The sequence below is a fragment of the Myotis daubentonii genome, chromosome 2, assembly GCF_963259705.1.
Source record: "Myotis daubentonii chromosome 2, mMyoDau2.1, whole genome shotgun sequence".
Lineage (NCBI taxonomy): Eukaryota > Metazoa > Chordata > Mammalia > Chiroptera > Vespertilionidae > Myotis > Myotis daubentonii.
This window is the reverse complement of record NC_081841.1, coordinates 47,331,300-47,352,883: the sequence shown is the minus strand read 5'-3', so window position 1 is coordinate 47,352,883 and position 21,584 is coordinate 47,331,300. Positions and strand designations below refer to the sequence as shown.

General features: G+C 43.9%; 1 protein-coding gene and 1 pseudogene across 3 annotated transcripts in view; both read right to left on the bottom strand.

The window, feature by feature from the left end:
- ARID2 (AT-rich interaction domain 2) overlaps positions 1–21,584 on the bottom strand; it is a 213,173-nt gene that overhangs the window by 108,385 nt on the left and 83,204 nt on the right. The window lies entirely within an intron of this gene.
- Positions 18,741–19,785, bottom strand: LOC132225679 (endosome-associated-trafficking regulator 1-like; annotated as a pseudogene).

Sequence of the window (21,584 nt, the reverse complement as noted above, 5' to 3'; positions counted from 1 at the left end):
AAAGCTTACTGCTCTCATAAAATAATAGTATGGAGTGAGTAATTCATCAAATACTTATTAAGCATTCGTTGTGCATCTGGCATCATTCTAGATCCGCCGTGGGCAAACTACGGCCCGTGGGCTGGATCCGGCCCGTTTGAAATGAATAAAACTATTGAAAAAAAAGACGGTACCCTTTTATGTAATGTTTACTTTGAATTTATATTTGTTCACACAAACACTCCATCCATACTTTTGTTCCAGCGCTCCGGTCCAGTTTAATAACCCATTGTGGCCCTGGAGTCAAAAAGTTTGCCCACCTCTGTTCTAGATGCTTGAAATATAGACATTTGTTAGGTATTTTCTTGAGCACAGACAAATATTCCATCCAAATAGGGCTAACATTCTCATAGGGTAAATCAAACAATGAAACTAATAATATACTTTTTTTAAAATCACAAAAGCTTTAGATTTGGCTAATAATAAAATTTTACATTTCACTTGGATTATCCTATAAAAATTTCCTTTTGTGTATTTCTATATAACTATATTTAAGTTATATATTGGGGAATATGCCTGTGATTTCCCATTTTTAGAAATATAATTACACCAATGGCCCAGTGCATAAAATTCATGCACATTGAAAAAGAATTAATTGAAGGATGTGAGCATTAGGCAGTCTGCGTTTCTGAAATTCAATGACATGAATTTTAGCTATTACTTTGCCAAAGAAATGGAATTTACAGATATCATTTAAAAGAGCATTCAGCTTAATATTAAAAAACTCGGGCTACCAAGTCAGGTCTGTTTTCAACTTTTTGCCAAGGTTGTAAATTGTTTGCAATATCTGCCCATTTGGGATTGCATGTCATGGTTATGAATAAATTGGGCTTGCCATACTTCGTTACAATTGGAATAGCATCCTGATATCGCTGCTGCATATTTCTGGGACTACCCTCAAAAGATGATGGTAGTATTATAATTTACCAATGGGCACATTGTCATTTTCAGATATAGATTTGAGAAAATCCATCAAAACACTATGTTTTTCAACTCTCAACTTAGATTTGTTTGCATTGATGAAATTTATCCGATTGGACTCCATTTTTGAAGATGAATCCACAATAAACTGTTAATTTTCCTGCATTTAAAATAGGATTGCAAGAAACCAAGATGGCAGCATAGGTAAACAACGGAAATTGCTGCCTCGCACAACAACTTCAAAAATACAACTAACAGACAAAACGGACATCATCCAGAACCACAGGAAGGCTGGCTGAGTGGAAATTCTACAACTAGAAGGAAAGAGAAAAGCACACTGAGACTCAGAGGAGGTGCGAAAGTAAAGTGGAGAGGTAAGGAGGCACGTGTGGAAAGGGCTGGCAACTGAGGACGCAGTTGCCTTTTTCAATCGGGAGGGAGTCTCAAGCTCCCGACTGCTCTGAACTCCAGTTCCAGGCGAGTCTCTGGGGACCCAGACTCATACAGGAGAAACTGAACTGTCTGGCATCGTTCGGAACGCAAGGGCAGCTTTCTCTCAGAGGTGCTTGCAGCGATTACCAGGACACTGAGGCCCGGGGCCCTTAGGGTAGGACTAAGGATCAGCCATAGCTGTTTGCTCCGCCCTATTGATTCCCTGACACCCGACCCCACCAAAGCTGTGAGCAGAGGCTTTTGCATATGAATGCCCTGGCCCTTTGCAATCTGAAAATTACCTAACAAACTGCAGCTGGGTCAGAGAGACTCAGAACTTCCAAAAGAAGGCCCAAGGAGCCACAGCAGCTTGCATTGCTCCATAGCTGGGCCTCATCTTGGCACCTCCAAACCCCAAACAAAGAAGAAGAATCTGCAAATCTCTCCATAGCTCCTGCTGGGTAGCCTCAGGCAGAGGCTAAATTAGCACCTCCTTAGAGATCCAAGAGCCAGTGTACCCAGTGGTCAGAGTGGGACCATCCAGATTACAACTCCTCAGACCCATAAGGGACACACTCAGGGGGCAGACTCAGTGAGCACCAAAGCCCCACTGAAGCAAGTCTTGCCCCAGAAGGGTGTCTCCAGCACAGAAGTTCTCCCACGGTAGACACAGCTGATTCTCACAGCCAATTGGCCTAGAGGTCAATTCCTCCCAGTGATACCTACAACAATCAAGGCTTAACTACAACAAGACTGTGCACAAAGCCCATAGAGGGATGCACCAAGAGTTTCCACCTCAGGTAATTGGGGAGGTTGAATCACTGTGCCCTATAGGACACCGAGCACGCAAAGCCACTCTATCAACACAGGGAAGCATTAAAAATGCGGAGACAAAGAAACAGGTCACAAATGACAGAAAGGGAGGAAAGCAAACTACTGGATATAGAGTTCAAAACCACACTTATAAGGTTTTTGAAGAATTTTCTAGAAACTGCTGATAAATTCATTGAGACCCTCAAGAATCTAGTGAGATGCTCGAGGATATGAAAAAGGACCAACTAGAAATTAAGCATATACTGACTGAAATAAAGAATATTATACAGAGTTCCAACAGCAGACTAGAGGATCGCAAGAATCAAGAAAAAGATTTGAAATATGAAAAAGCAAAAAACACCCAACCGGAAAAACAAAAAGAAAAAAGAATTCAAAAATATGAAGATAGTGTTAGGAGCCTCTGGGACAACTTCAAGTGTACCAACATCCGAATTATAGGGGTGCCTGGAGAGAGCAAGCTATTGAAAACCCATTTGAAGAAATAATGACAGAAAACTTCCCCTACCTGGTTAAAGAAATAGACTTACAAATCCAGGAAGTGCAGAGAACCCCAAACAAAGGGAATCCAAAGAGAACCACACCAAGACACATCATAATTAAAATGCCAAGAGCAAAAGACAAAGAGAGAATCTTAAAAGCAGCAAGAGAAAGAAAGTCAGTTACCTACAAGGGAGTACCCATACGACTGTCAGCTGATTTCTCAACAGAAACTTTGCAGGCTAGAAGGGAGTGGCAAGAAATATTCAAAGTGATGAATGCCAAGAACCTACAACCAAGATTACTTTACCCAGCAAAGCTATCATTCTGAATTGAAGGTCAGATAAAGAGCTTTACAGATAAGAAAAAGCTAAAGGAGTTCATCCCCACCAAACCAGTATTATATGAAATGCTGAAAGGTATCCTTTAAGAAGAGGAAGAAAAAAAAGGTAAAGATACAAATTATGAACAACAAATACACATCTATCAACAAGTGAATCTAAAAATCTGATGAACAGAATAAACTGGTGAATATAATAGAATCAGGGGCATAGAAAGGGAGTGGACTGAGTATTCTGGGGGGGGGGGAAGCGGTATGGGGGGGTTGAGGAAAGAGACTGGACAAAAATCGTACACCTATGGTTGAGGACAGTGGGGGGAGGGGGGTAAGTGTAAGGGTGGGGTGGGAACCGGGTGAAGGGGAGCTATGGGGGAAAAAAGAGGAACAACTGTAACAATCTAAACGATAAAGATTTAATTTAAAAAAATAAAATAGGATTGAACGTGTCCCGCAAAGAGTGATGAAATCCATAATGCTGCATTTGTGTGACTTGTGTCCTTACATTTTGTCTAGAATTATTGTCGATTACACTGTTGCCTCTGAGCCTTAATGCAATTATCTGTTCCCTAGCCTTTTTCACCATGTTGAAAAAGAATAGGATATGTCATTGCATCTAATGTAGGAAACAGGATATTGATTTGTTTCATTTCAGTGGCATTTGGATTATTGGGATCTGGTTTACAATGAATGAGCAAGTCCCTTTCAAAAGGAGGTTCTCCATCTTTGTTTCTGAATATGACAGCAACCTTGATTACACGGGGTGAATTATATCTACCTGGGTCACTGTTACGATCGTATTTAAATTGCCATTGTTACTTCTGTGGGAGCAATACCTTTTGCTGCTGCTTCAAATTGGGCTTCCTTTTCTAGCTCACGTAGCATCTTCTACAATTTTGTTAATTCATTTATTTCATGCATGAGGTTGTTGATGTTGATCATGAGTCTTTCTGAGCATTGCTAATCTTTTACTTGTAGCTTCGGCTGTATCCAAAATATAGTTGAGCAAACTTCCGAGAAGCACCATCCAAAGGATGTAAAGTTTCAGTAGGGTGATAAACTTGTCCATGTATTCTAAAACAGTATGGCCCATATCCTGATGGCGATGCGATATTTGCACCCATGAAAGCAAAAGCAAAAGCAAAAGAACTATTTATGGGACGAGTATTTTCCATGAAATTTTTACTGTCAGAATCTTCGTTTTTAAGTATGCCGGGTAATCTGGAAAATGTATATCATTTGGACAGACTTTCCCTATGCTACAACATTGAGTAAATTTCCCATTGGTTGGTTTTTCATCAGAGAAATTTAGTGGCAGGCAAAATTCACATCGAACAGTCATTCCACCACAACTATGTTCGAGAATTGCATCCTCATGTACTCCTGCCGGGAGCAGGTCCATCTTTGCTGTTTCAAGGGACCTGGCATATATGGCATACGGTTCTTGATATGTTTGCTCACCGTCTTGGCGCTGTGTTTTAACCAAGGTCACCTCTCCGAGAAAGGTTGAATCCCCAAGTAGGGATTTTCCCCTGAAGTTAGGGAGGGAATAAAACCCCTCAACTAAGTGCCAGGCGGGTAATTAATCCCTTTAACTACGAACAATCATGCTTAAACTACATAATCTTTTCTCCCTGGAATGGAGATAAGAAATGCCCTAACCTTTGTAATAGAGATTGATAGGATTGAATCAACTGGTATAAATACAGTTGTAACAAGACAGAAACACTCAGAACTTAGAACAGAATCAAGAAGACAGAACCTACACGGAGCCTAGAGACAGAAGAACTTTGCTGGAGAGAGCATGCCGGAGGATCCTGGAGAGGGACTGGCCTCGGAGCCTAGAGACAGAGCCTAGCGGGAGAACATGGCAAGGGTTCCTGGACTGAACCTGACTACAGAGATTGGCAGGAGAACCTGACTGGAACCTGGACACTGAACCTGACTGGAGAGCCTGGACAGAACCTGGCTGGAGAACCTAGCGAGGGAACATGGCTACAGAACCTCGCTGGAGATCCTAAGCAGAACCTCTCTGGAGATCGAGACCAGAACTTGGCTGGAGATCCTGGCTAGGCTACTGATGAACTGAACACTGTCTCCGTGTCATTCCTTCTTCGCCGACTCCGTCCACACCATTGGGGACCCCTGGACCCGCTGGGGTTGGACCCCGGCATACTCCATTATTGCTGAGAAGGCAGTTCCTACCAGAATTGGTAGTACTTGTTGATGACTGTTCTTTAGACATATTCTGTCATCGCCACCTTATTTCAACTTCTTTCAACTTCAAAGGCACGTTGGTTTTTAGACTTTTTCTGTCGATGATGCTGGTGTTTTTCGGCATCAGCGCGACGTTTTTCCAATAGCTGGTCTTCAGATACATTCTGTCACAGGCTCCGCCTTCTTTTAAGATCAGACACACGCTGCTCTTCAGACATTTTCTCTCAATAACACTGGCATCTTTCGACGGCAGAGCTGCTACGTTGTATTAACAGTTATTCTTTAGACATAGTCCCATCTCTCTACTATCACTGTCTGAGATGCAGGTAAATGAGAGTCCTGGCTGTCAGGCCACTCAGAGCTGTCTGACGAATGGCTGATTCTGTGGGGGTGGGAATTCCTCCTCCCTGCTGTCAGTTTCCACAGCTGTGATGAAAATGCTGGGGTGACAGAGGGAGCCATGCCCTCCAAGCTACCCTCTCTCTCGCTCTGCTCTATATCCAGCTGCCTCCCCCTCTGCCAAGTCTTCCAAACCTCCCGCTTTCCCGCTCTGCTCTCTACTGGTGAAGATTCCTGGAGCCCGCAGTAGTAGCTAGGCACGGCCTGCCTCGCCTCCCAGGGCCGGCAATGGTCCCAGGAGCCCGTGGCCACCATGGCCTCCCGAGGCGCTTGACACCTGTGTATGCAAATTAACCCACCATCTTTGTCGGGTTAATTTGCATGCCCACTCCTGGTTGGCTGGTGGGCGTGGCTTGTGGCCATCATGGAAGGATGGTCAATTTGCATCTTTCTCTTTTATTAGTATAGCTTCTTCAGAACACAGATGTCTAGAGGGCATAACCAAGTAGAGGTCCCGGATTTAGAAATAGCTTAGGAAACATTAGATTTTCTCTTCTTGGAGAGTACATAATAAGTGGTACATTTATGGATGTAAGAGGAATCATTCCAATTTATTAGCTTTCATTGTTTGTTTCAAGTACGTTTAGGTGTGAGAAGAAGAGTTGTACACAGACTTTAAGAAGCCAAAACAAGAACTATAGTAAATGTTTGTTGGCTGATATCCAGCATTCAAGTAGCCTCGTATTTTGGGAACTTCCAAAAGTGATGAGTAGCAGAGCCTGTCCTCAATAAAGACAATAAAAGAATGGAAAAGTCTTCTCTCCACTTCATGGTAGCCACAAGAAGAAATACAAATCATTTTCGTCCAAATGTGAAACTTTAAAATTTTAGGAAATAATAAAAATAGGTTATAGTAGTAGCAGTAGGAATTGAGAAACTTGATTTTACACACTTCTTGTAAATTTCTTTTCTTCAGAAATTAGCCAGGGCTGAATTATGTTGCTTGCAAATAACTACAATTTATAACAGTAATTCCATTTCTAAACATTTGCCCTATTATTTCATGTTGGCAAAAAATAGGATAAGGATTATAATAGTTTGTAATAACAAAAGACAGAAAAAAAATCCTACATGTTAAAATAAAAGGAAACTATTATTATAGACACTTAAATTGGATAACTATATAAATGACAAAAGTGAGTTAGAACTGTATATGCTGATATGGAATAAAAAAGAATGTAGAACAATGGTGTATATGGTATATTTCTACCTATGTAATTAAAAAAAGATCAGCTGTATATTTGCATATGAACAAAAAAATTATAATGATGAGTGCCTTTGTAGGAGAAACTTTCTCATTTTTTATGTTATTTAAAAAATGTTTTTAAACACAGCTCTTGCCCCACTGGTGTGGCACAGTAGTTGAGCATCAACACAGGAATCAAGATGTCATTGATTTGAGTCCCAGTCAAGGCACATGCCCGGTCTGTGGGCTTGATCCCTAGTAGGGCGGTGCAGAGGCAGCCTATGGATCTCATTGATGTTTTTCTCTCTTTATTCCTCTCCTTTCCTCTCTCTCTAAAAAAAAACAAAAAACCTCAAACAGTGCTCTTGATTACTTTAATAAAAAAGGCTAATTATAAATAAATCTATTAAAGGGTACAAGATTTGTCCTGACCAGTTTTTCTCACTGGTTAGAGGATTGACCTAAGTGTCACAGTTTCAATTCCCTGCCAAAGGCACATACCATGGTTGAAGATTCCACAGTCCTGGCAGTAGCATGCAGGTGGCAACCAATTGATGTGTCTTTCTCACCTCCATGTTTCTCTCTCTTTCTCTCTCTCTCTCCCCATCCTCCCTCTCTTCCATTTTCTGTAGAAATCAATGGGGAAAATGTGCTTGGTGAGGATTATAAATAAATAAATAGGATTGAAAGAGGAAAGCAGAGATGAATTAATGAAATAGAACAGAGAAAACCATTATCTAACATAAAAAGGTACCATTTCACGTGTAGGAAACAAATTGTAAATAAATCATTAATTCTGGGATAACAGATTTATTATTGGAAAACAAGACCAATTAATTTCCAGGAAAGTTTGAGATTTAAATGTAAATTTTAAAAGAGCAAAGAACAAGCAAACACAACCAACAAAAGTAAATACACATTAATGTATTTATAATATTAGAATAGGAGAAGGCCCTTCTCAGCATGAGAGGAAGCACCCACAAAGGAAGAGTAATATATTTACCTCATAAAAATTTTAAAAATTGTATGTGGCAAAAAGTAACATAATGCTAAATGATAAAAAAATAACCTGGACAAATATTTCATCTATATGTGTACATACATATGTATGTTAGCTTTTAGAGCATTTTAAGTCATTGTGAAAGGCACCAATATTACAATATTTTTAAAGGAGCAAATTATATAATTTGTAAAAAATGAGGAAATACACTGCTACAATCTTTCTGGAGGGAAATTTGACAATATGCATTAAAAAATGATTGTCATTTGATCTCAAAAACCTTTCCTCTAATCATTACCCTAAGGAAATAAACAAGTTATCCAAAGATATATTCAAAGGTATACTCAAAAATTTACAAACCAACAACAACAAAAAAAAACTGTCCACTGCCATTTATATGATGAAAAACAACGTAACTAACCATCAGAGAACTGGTACACTAAGTTTTATGCAAAAGAATTTGATGTAGCCCATAAAATAGATGTTGCAAAATAATGCTGAATAACATTATGCATATTTGATATCTATAATAATAAAAGTGTAATATGCAAATTGACCAAATGACCGAACAGCAGAACGACCGTCTGAACAACCTTCCGAATTACCATGCTATGATACCCACTGGCGCCAGACCAGCCAAGGCGGGTGCAATGCAATTGATCAGAGGCCCGGGCATCGCCCCATGATTGCCCTGCAGAGGGAGGCCCAGGCCACCAGCTCGCAGATCAATGGGGGGGCTCCACGATAGCCCCATAGAGGAGGCCAAGGCCACCAACCGGTGGGCTGTGGTGGGTGGGGCCTACCTCTTTGGGGCGATTGATCCCGAGGCTCCTGGGCTGTAGAGGGCACAGACTGAGCTGGGGGACACCTCCCACCCCCTCCCCGAGTGCATGAATTTCATGCAACTGGCCTCTGGTATTATAATAAAAAAATTTAAATATAATGGAGAATATGATTCTATTTATTTAAATATACATCCCATAAGTAAATATCCTATCTAATAAAAGAGAAACATGGTAATTAGCGTACGACCGCTACCCTTCCCATTGGCTAATCAGGGTGCTATGCAAATTAACTGCCAGCCAAGATGGTGGCCGGCAGTCAGGCAGCTTGAAACATGAGGCTTGCTTGCTTCAGTGATGGAGGAAACCAACGTTACCCGACTGCCTTGCCGGCCTCTGAGCCTGCATTTTGAAACACTGTAACAAATATAGAAGCTAAACAAAACCCCAGAAACCTGCTTTCAGCGAGCCGGGATCTCAGAGTTGGAGTTGATACAGAGTTTCGATTATAGAACACAAACAAATCAGATACCTGCTTTCAGCAGCAGAGGCCTCAGAGCTGGAGCCAGAGCTAAAGCTGGCCCAGAATAAAAAAAAAAGAAAAAGAAAAAAAGGAGCGGTTGGGAGCTTCGGTCACCCGCCAGCCTGAAAACAGCCCTGAGCCCCTCACCCAGACTGGCCAGGCACCCCAGTGGGGACCCCCACCCTGAAGGGTGTGTGACCACCTGCAAACAGCCATCATCCCCTCACCCAGACTGGCCAGGCATCCCAGTGGGGACCCCTACCCTGATCCAGGACACCCTTCAGGGCAAACCAGCCGGCCCCCACACGTGCACCAGGCCTCTATCCTATATAGTAAAAGGGTAATATGCCTCTCAGCACCGGGATAAGCGGAGCCACGAGGCCTCCCGGCACCGGGATCAGTGTGACAGGGGGCAGCGCCCGAACCCCCTGATCGCTCTGCGGCTCTGTGTTTGACAGTGGGTGGGGCCACAACCTCCCTATCGGCCCTGCTCTGTTCATGACAGGGGAAGGCGCCCCAACCCCCTGATCAGCCCTGCTCTGTGCCTGATAGGGGGGAGCTCCCCAACCCCCTGATCGCCCTGCAGCTCTATGTGTGACAGGGTGCAGCCCCCCCAGCCCCCTGATCGGCCCTGCTCTGTGTGTGACAGGGTGCAGCGCCCCAACCCCGGCCCCCACTGGCCCTGCTCTGTGTGTGACGGGGTAGAGCCATAACCTCCCCATCAGCCCTGCCCTGAGTGTGACAGTGGCGGTGCCCCAACCCCATGATCGGCCCTGCTCTGTGGGTGATAGAGGGCGACACCCCAACCGCCCGCCACGAGCCCTGCTCTGTGTGTGATGGGGTAGAGCCATAACCTCCCCATCGGCCCTGCCCTGAGTGTGACAGGGTGCGGCATCCCACCCCCTGATCCGCCCTGCTCTGTATGTGACAGGGGACGGTGCCCCAACTCCCCTATCGGCCCTACCCTGTGAGTGACAGGGGGGAGCTCCCCAACCTCCTGATGGGCCCTGCTCTGTGAGTGACAGGGGGAGCTCCCCAACCCCTTGATCGACCCTGCTCTGTGCGTGACAGGGGGTGGCACTGCAACCTCCCCGTCGACCCTGCCTTGAGTGTGACAGGGGGCGGTGCCCCAACCCCCCAATCAGCCCTACCCTGAGCGTGACTGAGGGTGGCATCGCAACCTCCCGATCCGCCCTGCTCTGTGCATGACAGGGGTGGCACCCCAACTCCCCAATCGTCCCTGCTCTGAGCCCGACCAGGGGCTGCACCTAGGCATTGGGCCTGCCCTCTGCCACCTGGGAGCAGGCCTAAGCCAGCAGGTCGTTATCTCCTGAGGGGTCCCAGACTGCGAGAAGGCACAGGCCGGGCTGAGGGTCCCTCCCTTCCCACCGAGTGCACAAATTTTTGTTCACCGGGCCTCTAGTATATAAATAAAAGTCTTAAAGCTATATAACAAAATGTTGACAGCAATTAGCGTAAGTAGTATGTGATTTAAAATTGTTTAAATTTATAGTTACTAATTTTCTACAGTACGTATGTTTTATTTTATCAAGAAAATATAGAGTATAGGTAGAGAAGTTATTCCTTCTTAGTCTAGCATGATAAAAAAAAAAAAACCACAAGTTAAGATGTAGAAAAGGTAGGAAAAGTAGTGCAACAAGAAATCATATATGTCCAACCTATGAGGGAAGGCGGGGGGTGAGGGGGTAAGATCAACCAAAGGACTTGTATGCATGCATATGAGCAATACCAATGGACACAGATGGGGGGGTGGTGAGGGCATGTGCTGGAGGGTGGGGACGGCCAGGGAGAGGTCAATGAGGGAAAAAGGAAACTTATGTTAATACTTTAAACAATAAAGAATTTAAATTAAGAAAAAAAATCATATATGACAGTTTCTATTCTCTTAGTATATCAGAAGAATATCTAAAAAGAGTACAGAAGGCAGGAGTGGGAATTGCAGAATTTTAGCCAAGTGACAAAACTTTAAAACAGCTTTTTTAGAGAAGGAGAATGTGATCATTTCTTGAGATGGTACGTAGGTGGTAGCAGTGTTATCTGGAGAAAGAGATTGTAGTTTAAATTGGAAGGAAAAAAATTGGGGTAGACAGGAAGTGGATAGGATGGACAGAAAGGGGAATAGATAGAATTTCAAGGGAAGAGGAAAAGAATGAAGGAAGAGAAGAGAGAGCAAAGAGGAGATACATGATAAAGAAAATGGACCGAGAGGAAATAAATTGGGTAGTATAAAAGCGGAAGTGGGAGTAAAGGCATAGGAAAGAAGAAAAAGAAGACTGGGGAAGAAGAAAGCAGAGTGCTCTAAGAAAATATTGAGAATATGAAAGTTCATTACCAAAAAAAAAAAAAAAGTTACCTAGAGACTGCAAGTATTATGGTTAGCTAGAAATTAGTGACTGCATTTGAGGTGGTTGTACAGTGAGTAGAAATATATTATCCTTTATACCATGAGGGTTCTAGATATAACTTTGTTACTGGCACATGTAGGGCCCACAAGATGTGATGTAATATCCCGATACTAAAATATACCCTTCATATGTGTGTGGATTTAATTCATATATGTGTGTATTATAAAAGATAACATTTACTTATATTTCTTAAATAATCTAAGAATTCTTCCTGGTTTTAAAACTTAATAAAATATAGAAACACCAAGAAAAAAGGACAAGAGTGTAAAATTACAAGAAAGTTAAGCTTCAAGCTGAAATAGAAAAAAGAATGGCACTTGTGATAAAAAGACTTCTGGAGTGCTGAGAAAAGACAGGGCAAATATTATCATGCTAAATTACTCAAGCCAAAAATAATAGCTAACTAGGCAGAATATTATGGAATTCCCTTTCAGAATCAGTTTTAACAGACCACATAATATATGTTCCATTACTAAATAAGCTGCACTTTGTTTTCTAACCTCAGACAGTAAAACCGAAGGCTCTGTCCAAATGAGGAAGAAAAATCTATGACCCTCAGCGGAGCTGCTCTTGTTTAACCTGTTAAAGTACACAGGACAAAGGCCCTCTATCATTAAAATAACACCATCAGAACAAAGAACACACTTGGAGCTCTCCCTGGTGCTGCAATTGGCTCCAGCTGTTAAAGACTAGTTTTTCTAATTATGAATCCAAGTTTACTAATTCTTTGCTGACCACTCTGCCTAAATTCGCATTAGCCTTATTTCAGCAAACTACACACTAACCCGTGCCTCTGTAAGTATATTCTCTCAAACTTTATTAGGAAATGCGTAAAATATAGAGATGGAGCAATGGGTCTATAAAGACATTTTCCAACAATTTAAAAAAGTAATTAATAGCCAAAAAATAAAATCATAGTACCAAAGAATCCAAATAAAAGTGTATGTGCATACACACACACACACACACACACACACACACACATACACGAGATGCATTAGGTTAATCATATTCTATATGGTCAGCTAAATATCTCTAGCAAGTAATCTTCCTAGAAAAAATATTGACTATTGAGCTTACTTCATTTTACTGCTCTATCAACTCTTATAAAATAGGTTAATCTTTAGATGTTTTTCTCCCTTTTTGATCTACAATAGACAATTATTCCACTGCCTAAATAGTATACACTTTATTGTATACTTACACATCTTGAAAAAGTCGTATTAACAATCCTTCCAGAATCTAAGCACCTACCATGAACTAAGGAGGATAACCAGAATTCCCTAAGTCACAATGTGGAAATTACCAAGAGTAAATGTTTTGAATTTAGAAAATGGCTACTACTTATTTAGGGGGAGAGGAGGATAGAAGGTACTTTTCCATTGCACTTCAGAGTGTGCAACAAAAGGAAAGCCCACAAAGAATCAAGATAATGCAAAACTTCGTTTGAATAACTTGGGCATCCCAAAAGATACCATGATTTTAATAGAGTTTACAGTAAAAACCATATTAAATTAAGCCATTAATAAAATCATTAAGTTTGTAATGGAAACAAATATGAATAGGTTTAAAAGGATTGTTTAAGTATAACAGAAAAAAAGAATTCTCATCAAATGTATCATTTTAGTTCAAATGGCCTATTAAGTGATTTAATTTTCCTCGGAACTGGTTGGTCCTTTGAAAAAGAGGTGATTCCTCTCATAAAGAGTTTAATCTGAGAAGTTCATCCATACAGTCCATTGTTGAAAATCTATTTGTCTAAAAATATTTACAATAAATACTATACTTCTTATACTATCTAGTGATCCAAAAATTATGTCAGAATAGTTTTAGAAATTTTTTACCATGTTTCTTATTTTTATTTGTTCCTGTTAAGACAGAGGGAAGAAGACATAATGTAAGATAACAAAACTCTTTCTTGCGTGAAAGGATGGACAAGTAAAAGAAAACTGCTGGAGAATCCTGTCCATTTCTCCTATCGCAATACCATCTTCTTTGTGGCCTAAGGTATCTTTCCAAATACTTAAGAGCTCTAAGTCTGAATACTTAATAGCTCTTAGAGCAGTCTGAACACTACTGCTTTAAGAATAAAATATTTAGGCTGATTATTGACATAACATCTACACACACACACACACACACACACACACACACACACACACACACACACGGAATATGCTAATTAGCCAAGCATCATGACCACTCAGGAGGAAGCTGCATCAGGACTGCTGAGGAGGAGGTGCGCGCAGATGGGCGGGAGGGGGACCCCATGCTACCCCCACCCCAGTGGCCACGAGGAGGCTGGGGCTGGGGGTGGGCCAGAGAATAGACCCAACACACAGGAGCGCCTGCCCCCACCCCAGCAGACACAACATGACGGCCAGGGGAGTACTCAGAGCAGCCGCCCCACGGCTCGAAGCACGCCCTCACCCCAGCAGACACAACACTGCGGCCAGCCGGCACTAGGCGGGTCAGGCGTGGGTCCCGGCCCCCCACAGGGTGCCCCCTCACACAGCGGGAGGCAGGGCACCTTCTCGCGTGGCTGAACCTCTAGTTGTTTAATAAATCAGAACAAATTAGAATCAAAGATGACTAAGCATGGAATGTTGAAAAGCAAAAAAAAAAAAAAAAAAAAAAGTCCATCCTTAACCTTTCTAAATCTAAGAATTAAAATTCTGTTAAATGGTAAAAAGCTATTGTAAGAAAGTTGCTGATCTAATTCAGTGATTCTCAACTGAAGCCAGTACTATACCAGGGTTAGTTTCGAGAAGTGTGGAGCCATTTTTACTTGTCACAATGACTAAAAGGACCTACTGCTAATCAGGAAGCAGGAGCCAGGGATGCTAAACATGCTACAATGTACAGATAAAGATTTATACTATCTCAAATGCCAACAGTATTCCACTGAGAAACACTGATCTCATCTATATATATAAAGAGCCAGAGTCCATAACGACCGAAGGCTCGACCTAACACTGGAAGTCAGTGCTGGGTTGCCATGGTGGTGCAGCATTGACTGCAGCTGGTGCCAGGGCAGCAACCCAGCCAGCACTGACTGTGGAGGGGGCTGCGGATTAGGCCTGGAGAGAGGCCAGTAGAGAGAGAGGCAGGGTCTGATTTGCAGCCTCAGTGGCAGCTATTGATCAGGCCGTTGCCTCTCTTTTTCTCTCCAGGCTTCACCAGCAGCCTCAACTCTGTTTCTCTCCAGGCCTCCACGGGGCTGCTGATCAGCCCCGCCTCTTTGATCAGACCCAGAGATAGGCCCTGAGACACTGACTGGCATAGAAACCGACCAATCAGAACCAAATCTAGGTGAAGTGCCAGGAGCCAATGGTTGCCTAGGAGGAGGAGCTTTTGATGCTGACTGGCATAGAAACCAACCAATCAGAACCTAATCTGGGTGAACTGCAAAGGCAGAACCTACGGTGGAAGCTGAAGGGCAACAGCTGTTTGGGGTAAAGTGTAAGAAAGCAGTTCAATTTTTTAATGACCGCTTTGGCAGTATAGTGCATATGGCTGGCTATCAGTGTTTTTGTCTGCCAAGAGCATCTCCTCCTGCTGAAAAAAGCATTGCCCCTCCATTTAAGCAATCCTATCTTATATAATCTATCTATACTAATAAAAGGGTAATATGCTAATTAGACCAGGTCAACCAGCCATCTTCTGGACGTCTGACTTTCTATCTGACAAAGCCATGGTGGTGGGGTACAAGGCAGAGGCAGTTGGAGGCAAGATCAGGCCAGCAGGGGAGGGTAGTTGGGGGCGAGATCAGACCGGCAGGGGGTGAGGGGCAATCAGGCCAGTGGCGGGGGGGGGGGGGACAGTTAGGGGCAAGATCAGGCCGGCAGGGGAGGGCAATTGAGGGCAAGATCAGGCCGGCAGGAAAGGGCCATTGGGGGCGAGATCAGGCCAGCAGGGGAGGGCAGTTGGGGTCAACCAGGCTGGCAGGCGAGGGCAATTGGGGGCGAGATCAACTCAGCAGGGGAGGGCAGTTAGGGGTGATCAGGCAGGCAGAGGCAGTCGGGGGCAAGATCAGGCTGACATGGGAGGGCACTTGGGGGCAAGATCAGGCCGGCAGGGGAGGTCAGTTAGGAGCGATCAGGCAGGCAGGCAGAGGCAGTTAGGGGAGATCAGGCAGGCAGACAGGTGAGCGGTTAGGAGCCAGAGGTCCCAGATTGCGAGAGGGATGTCCAATTGCGAGCTTAGTCCTGATCCCTGTGGAATCGGGCCTAAACCAGCAGTCGGGCATTGCCGGGAGCCGGTCCATCCTTGCTGTTTCAAGGGACCTGGCATATATAGCATACTGTTCTTAATATGTTTGTTCCCCTTAGCGCTGTGTGTTTTAACCAAGGTCACCTCTCCGAGAAAGGTTGTTTCCCCACGTAGGGATTTTTCCCTGAAGTTAGGGAGGGAATAAAACCCCTCAACTAAGTGCCAGGCGGGTAATTAATCACTTTAACTAGGAACAATCATGCTTAAGCTACATAATCTTTACTCCCTGGAATGGAGATAAGAAACGCCCTAACCTTTGGAATAGAGATTGATAGGATTGGAATCAACTGGTATAAATACAGATGTAACAAGACAGAACTTAGAACACAGAACTTAGGAGACAGAACTTAGAAGACAGGACCAAGAGAGACAGAACCTAGGCACAGAACCTACACAGAACGTTCTCTAGAGACAGAAGGACTTCGCTGGAGAGAACATGGCAAAAGATCCTGGACTGAACCTGACTACAGAAATTGCCAAGAGAACCTGACTAGAACCTGGTGACTGAACCTGGCTGGAGAACCTAGCGAGGGAACATGGCTACAGAACCTGGCTGGAGAACCTGGAGAACCTAGCAAGAGAACATGGACACAGAACCTGGCTGGAGATCCAGAGCAGAACCTCTCTGGAGATCCAGAACAGAACTTGGCTGGAGATCCTAGCTAGAGATCCTGGCTAGGCTGCTGATCAACTGAACGCTGTCTCCGTGTCATTCCTTCTTCGCCGACTCCGTCCACACCTTTGGGGAACCCCTGGACCCGCTAGGGTTGGACCCCAGCAGGGCATCGCCCAAGGGATCCCCGATTGGAGAGGGTGCAGGCTGGGCTGAGGGAATCCCTCCCCCCCCCCCCCACCCCGTGCACAAATTGGGGGTGAGATCAGGCTGGCAGGGGAGGACAGTTGGGGGCAAGGACAGGCTGGCAAGGGAGGGCACTTAGGGGTGATCAGGCAGGCAGAGGTGGTTGGGGGCGAGATCAGGCCGGCAGGGAAGAGCAGTTGGGGCAAGATAAGGCCGGCAGGGGAGGGCAGTTAGGAGCGATCAGTCAAGCAGGCACCAGCAGCTAGGGGCCATCTGGCAGGCAGGCAGACAGGTTAGGGGCGATCAGGCAGGCAGGTAGAAGGGTTAGGGGCACTCAGGCAGGCAGGCAAAAGCAGTTAGGGGTAATCAGGCAGGCAGGCAGGCAGGTGAGTGGTTAGAAGCCAGCAGTCCCCAATCCCTATGGGATTGGGCCTAAACTGGCAATCAGACATCCCCAAGGGGTCCCCGATTGGAGAGGATGCAGGCTGGGCTGAGGGAACACCCCCACCCCTCCCCCTGTGCACGAATTTCATGCACCGGGCCACTAGTTCAACTGCAAAGGTAAACATTAAAAATTTCCCATAAATTTCCAATGAACGGGGAAATTCCCAATGAATATTTTACTCATTCTACAAAAGACCTCAAGAGTCCTAAGGCCCTGTCTCCAATGGAAATTAAAGCCCTAGAATAATTGAATTATACCATCTAGAAAATGACAATACATTATTTTATGCAGAGTTTAACAAGAACCTGCTTCCTACAAGTATCTCTTGCCCAACCCAACCAACCAACAAACAAGATAACAAAACAAAAACCCCCAAGCATCCCATAATGAATAAAGGGAGGAAGAGATGTTTGTATTAGTAACTAATTGTAGAAGAAACTTACATATTAAAATATAGTATCAACTTCTGATTACTTTGCTTCAAAGTAGTAAAAAAAAAATTAAATCCCATTGTTTCCTTACAAGAAAGTATTGAAATGTTAAATCATTAGAAAAAAATGCACTTTGCTAAAATTTGGACTGCCAATCAATTTACAATTTGTCAAAATTATAGTAGGGCTTGGTAAAAGAAACCACTAAAATGAACATATGCTATTTTTACTATTATTGTTCTACACATTAGACTTCTTTAAAGTAAGATAATGAAAGGACACATTAAACTGGAAGTTTCAGGTTATGTGTGTGTGTGTGTGTGTGTGTGTGTGTGTGTTTTAATTTTAGAATGTATTAAGAAAGCTGTCAATTTGAACAGGAGGGAAATTTTATTTTTAAAAAATAAGATCTACAGGAAATAGCCAAAAAGGCACAGAGTGCCTGTTAAGCCCCCCTACATCAAAAAGTGCCTGGAAAGACAACCTGGGAGAGACCTCATACTAACCCAGGAATGCTTTGCACGTCTTCAGAATTCCTGAATTCTAAACTTCATTATATTAAAGGCGAAAAACATTTTTTCAAACCCTGGAGGCTCCTAAAGAGGTGAATTTAGACAGTTTCAGTGTGGAATCCATGGCGACCTTTGTCTCTGCAGGAGAATAGCAGCATCTGCCAGGTGGGGTTGTCCACACTCATGCCACCAATCACAGGAGCCACCCCTGTGAAGGCTGCAACAGTGGACTGGGCTAGAAGGGGCACTGAGCAATGGCAAAAAAGCATGAGTCCCTACCCAAAGCGATCATCTGAGTTTTGAATCATGTTTTTCTTTGAGGCAAAACTTCAAGGATGATGGATTGAATTTAGAATGAACATTCTGGAATAAGAATGGATAACACACATCATAGAACTGTTTTCAAGTTCAGTAACTTTAAAAAGTAGGTGGCTTTTATACAAATGTCTCCTAGTAGACCACCCAGCCTCTATAACAGCAGGAAGTTCACCAGGAAGGAAGGGCTGCACAGAAACCTCAGATGAGACTCTTCACTACAGAGCTGCTCCTCGTTGGGACTGGCTAATAATACTGATCTAGGTCATAAAATTAGTATCTCATGATAAATATTTTTACTGTGAAGACTGCATATTTAAAGACACAATGGCATTTTAAAATCCAGTAAGTCGTGACTTCAGGATGTAAACAAAGCTGCAAACTAGAAGCTTCTCAAAATTCCTCCTCGTCTTCTTTAATTTCAGAAATTCTGTCTATAGATTTAAGGATTTCGGCAATAGGTTCAGCGTTTCAGCTCCAGAAACCAGCTGCTTTGTGGGGGCTGTGTGGGTTTTTCATGACCATGTGGGGGTCCTGCAAGGCCACATCCGTGTTCTGCTTGATCATCGTAAGACTGGTGCCCTGGCCCGGCTTCCCTCTCGCGCTTGAAGTTGGAAACCTGTGCCTGGAGCAAGTTTTATGTTTCATGACTTGATTTTCTGCATGTTTGGTCATCAGTTCCAGGTTCTGCTTCATCTGCTGAACCACAGATTCCAGGTCGTGGTAGTCACTCTCCTCCTTGATTTTTTTTCTTATAATTTTCACTCAAGCATCCTCATCATTTTGGTTTGCATCTCAGAGAAGCTCTGAACCTTGGTTAGCTTTCTTAGCCTAAAATTCTCATCTTTCAGTGCTTTGTAACTTATCTGCAGCGTTGGAAGGTGCCTGACCCTGAGATTCTCCGAAGGCTGCAAAGTCTATGCTGGGGCTCCCCACTAGAAAGACATGAGAGTCAGAGTCACTCAGCGTCCATGGGGGTAGGAACTCGGCCCTCCAGTGAAAAATGACTGCTGGTATTCCTGGCCGAAGTCCACGGGTTGGGAGGTCGGAAGCTGCAGTGTAGTCCCAGTGAGTGCCTCATGGTTTCCTTTGAATGAAGTCTGCTGTGTTGGCTGTCATCTTTAAACAGGCTGAGGTTTTTGGTTTTTGGAAATTCATGGATTTGCCTCTTCGAGATCTCCAAGTTTATCTTTTCCAAAATGTGTCTCCTGGGTCCCTGATGCATCTTGCTTAGCTTAGTGCACTGCCTCTTTCTGTGCAGACAAAATCCTCTGGAATGAGTAGGCTGCTGGCCCAGGACAGCCAGGTAATGCCTGGGCAGTATGTAGCCCGCCATCGCAGCAGGCCTGGGGGTGTCCCCTTCCTAGCCCAGCAGCCTGGCTGTGGCCCCAGGCCAAACGCCTTCTACTGCCAGAGATCCCGCTCCCATTACCTGCATTACCACCACTCCCAGCCTCTCACTGAGGCTTCTGCTCCAGAAAATATGTTAATTGAAGTATAAATGAAAAAATTTGAAGGGGTGTGTGTGCTTAAAGAAACACCAATCTGGCCGAAACCGGTTTGGCTCAGTGGATAGAGCATCGGCCTGCGGACTGAAAGGTCTCAGGTTCGATTCCGGTCAAGGGCATGTACCTGGGTTGTGGGCATATCCCCAATAGGAGATGTGCAGGAGGCAGCTGATCGATGTTTCTCTCTCATCGATGTTTCTAACTCTCTATCTCTCTCCCTTCCTCTCTGTAAAAAATCAATAAAATATACTTAAAAAAAAAAAGAAAAGAAACACCAATCTGAAATTGTATTTTATTTCCAAAAATGGCATAACAGGTCATTTAGATCAATGCTCCCTCCTACTGAGAACCAGGAAATCTGAAAAATAATATATTCATTTTTTAAGTTGCTCAAAGGCATTAAAGAATGAGAATATAGAGAAAAAGTATGGGATTAAGAGATAAGATAGAAATCCAGAAAGGGAAATTTAGCATGTGGGTTCATGTTTGCTCTGAGGGAATTGTAGAAAAGTTGGTTTGAGGCTAAAAAGTATGTTTGACAGCTAGAAAGCCTAGGGAGAAACAAACAAAAACAACCATTTTTTAAATTTTTTTTAAAAAATATATTTTATTGATTTATTTACAGAGAGGAAGAGAGAGAGGGATAGAGAGTTAAAAACATTGATGAGAGAGAAACATTGACCAGCTGCCTCCTGCACTCCTCCTGGGGATGTGCCCACAACCAAGGTACATGCCCTTGACCGGAATCGAACCCGGTACCCTTGAGTCCGCAGGCTGACGCTCTATCCACGGAACCAAACCGGTTAGGGCAAAAGAACAACCATTTTTTATTGTGGCCCTGAAAAATTCCACTGTAGTAGTAAGGTGAACAAGAAGTAAAAGAGGAGAACCAAGATGGCAGCATAGGCTAAAGCCGGAGTTTGCTGCCTTGAACAACTACTTCAAAAGTGAAACTAAAACACGGAACAGACATCACCCAGTACCACAGGAACGCTGGCTGAGTGGAAGTCCTACAACTAGGAGGAAAGAGAAACGCATACGGACACTCAGAGGAGGCGCAGTGCTGAAGTCAAATTCTGAGGTGCGGAGTGCGCGGAGCGGGCTGGCGGCGGAGGGCGCGGTTGGCGTTTTCAATCGGGAGGGAGTTGCAGACTCTGAGCTCCAGATACAGGCGAGTCTTTAGGAATTCAGACTCAAACGGGAGACGGGACTGTCTGGCTTCAGTCAGAGCGAGTGCAGCTTTCTCTCCGAGCTTCGCAGCGGGTGCTGGGACTCAGAGAGGCAGAGCCCCTGGGGACAGGACTGAGAGCCGCCATAACTGCTCTCTCCGGCCCACCCTGTTGATCCTGTGGGACCCGCCCCGCCCAAGCCCTGCACAGAGGCATTTGCCGGATAGCCTCAGGCAAAGGCTAGATTAGCACCTCCCTAGAGGACAGAAGTTCTCTCACTGCTGACACAGATGATTCTCATAGCCACTTGGCCTGGAGGTCAAAACCTCCCTGGGATTAGCTACAACAATCAAGGTTTAACTATAAGACTGCGAACAAAGACCACTAGGGGGTGCACCAAGGAAGCATAACAAAATGCGGAGACAAAGAAACAGGACAAAATTGTCAATGGAAGATATAGAGTTCAGAACCACACTTTTAAGGTCTCTCAAGAACTGTTTAGAAGCTGCCGATAAACTTAATGAGATCTACAACAAAACTAATGAGACCCTCGATGTTAT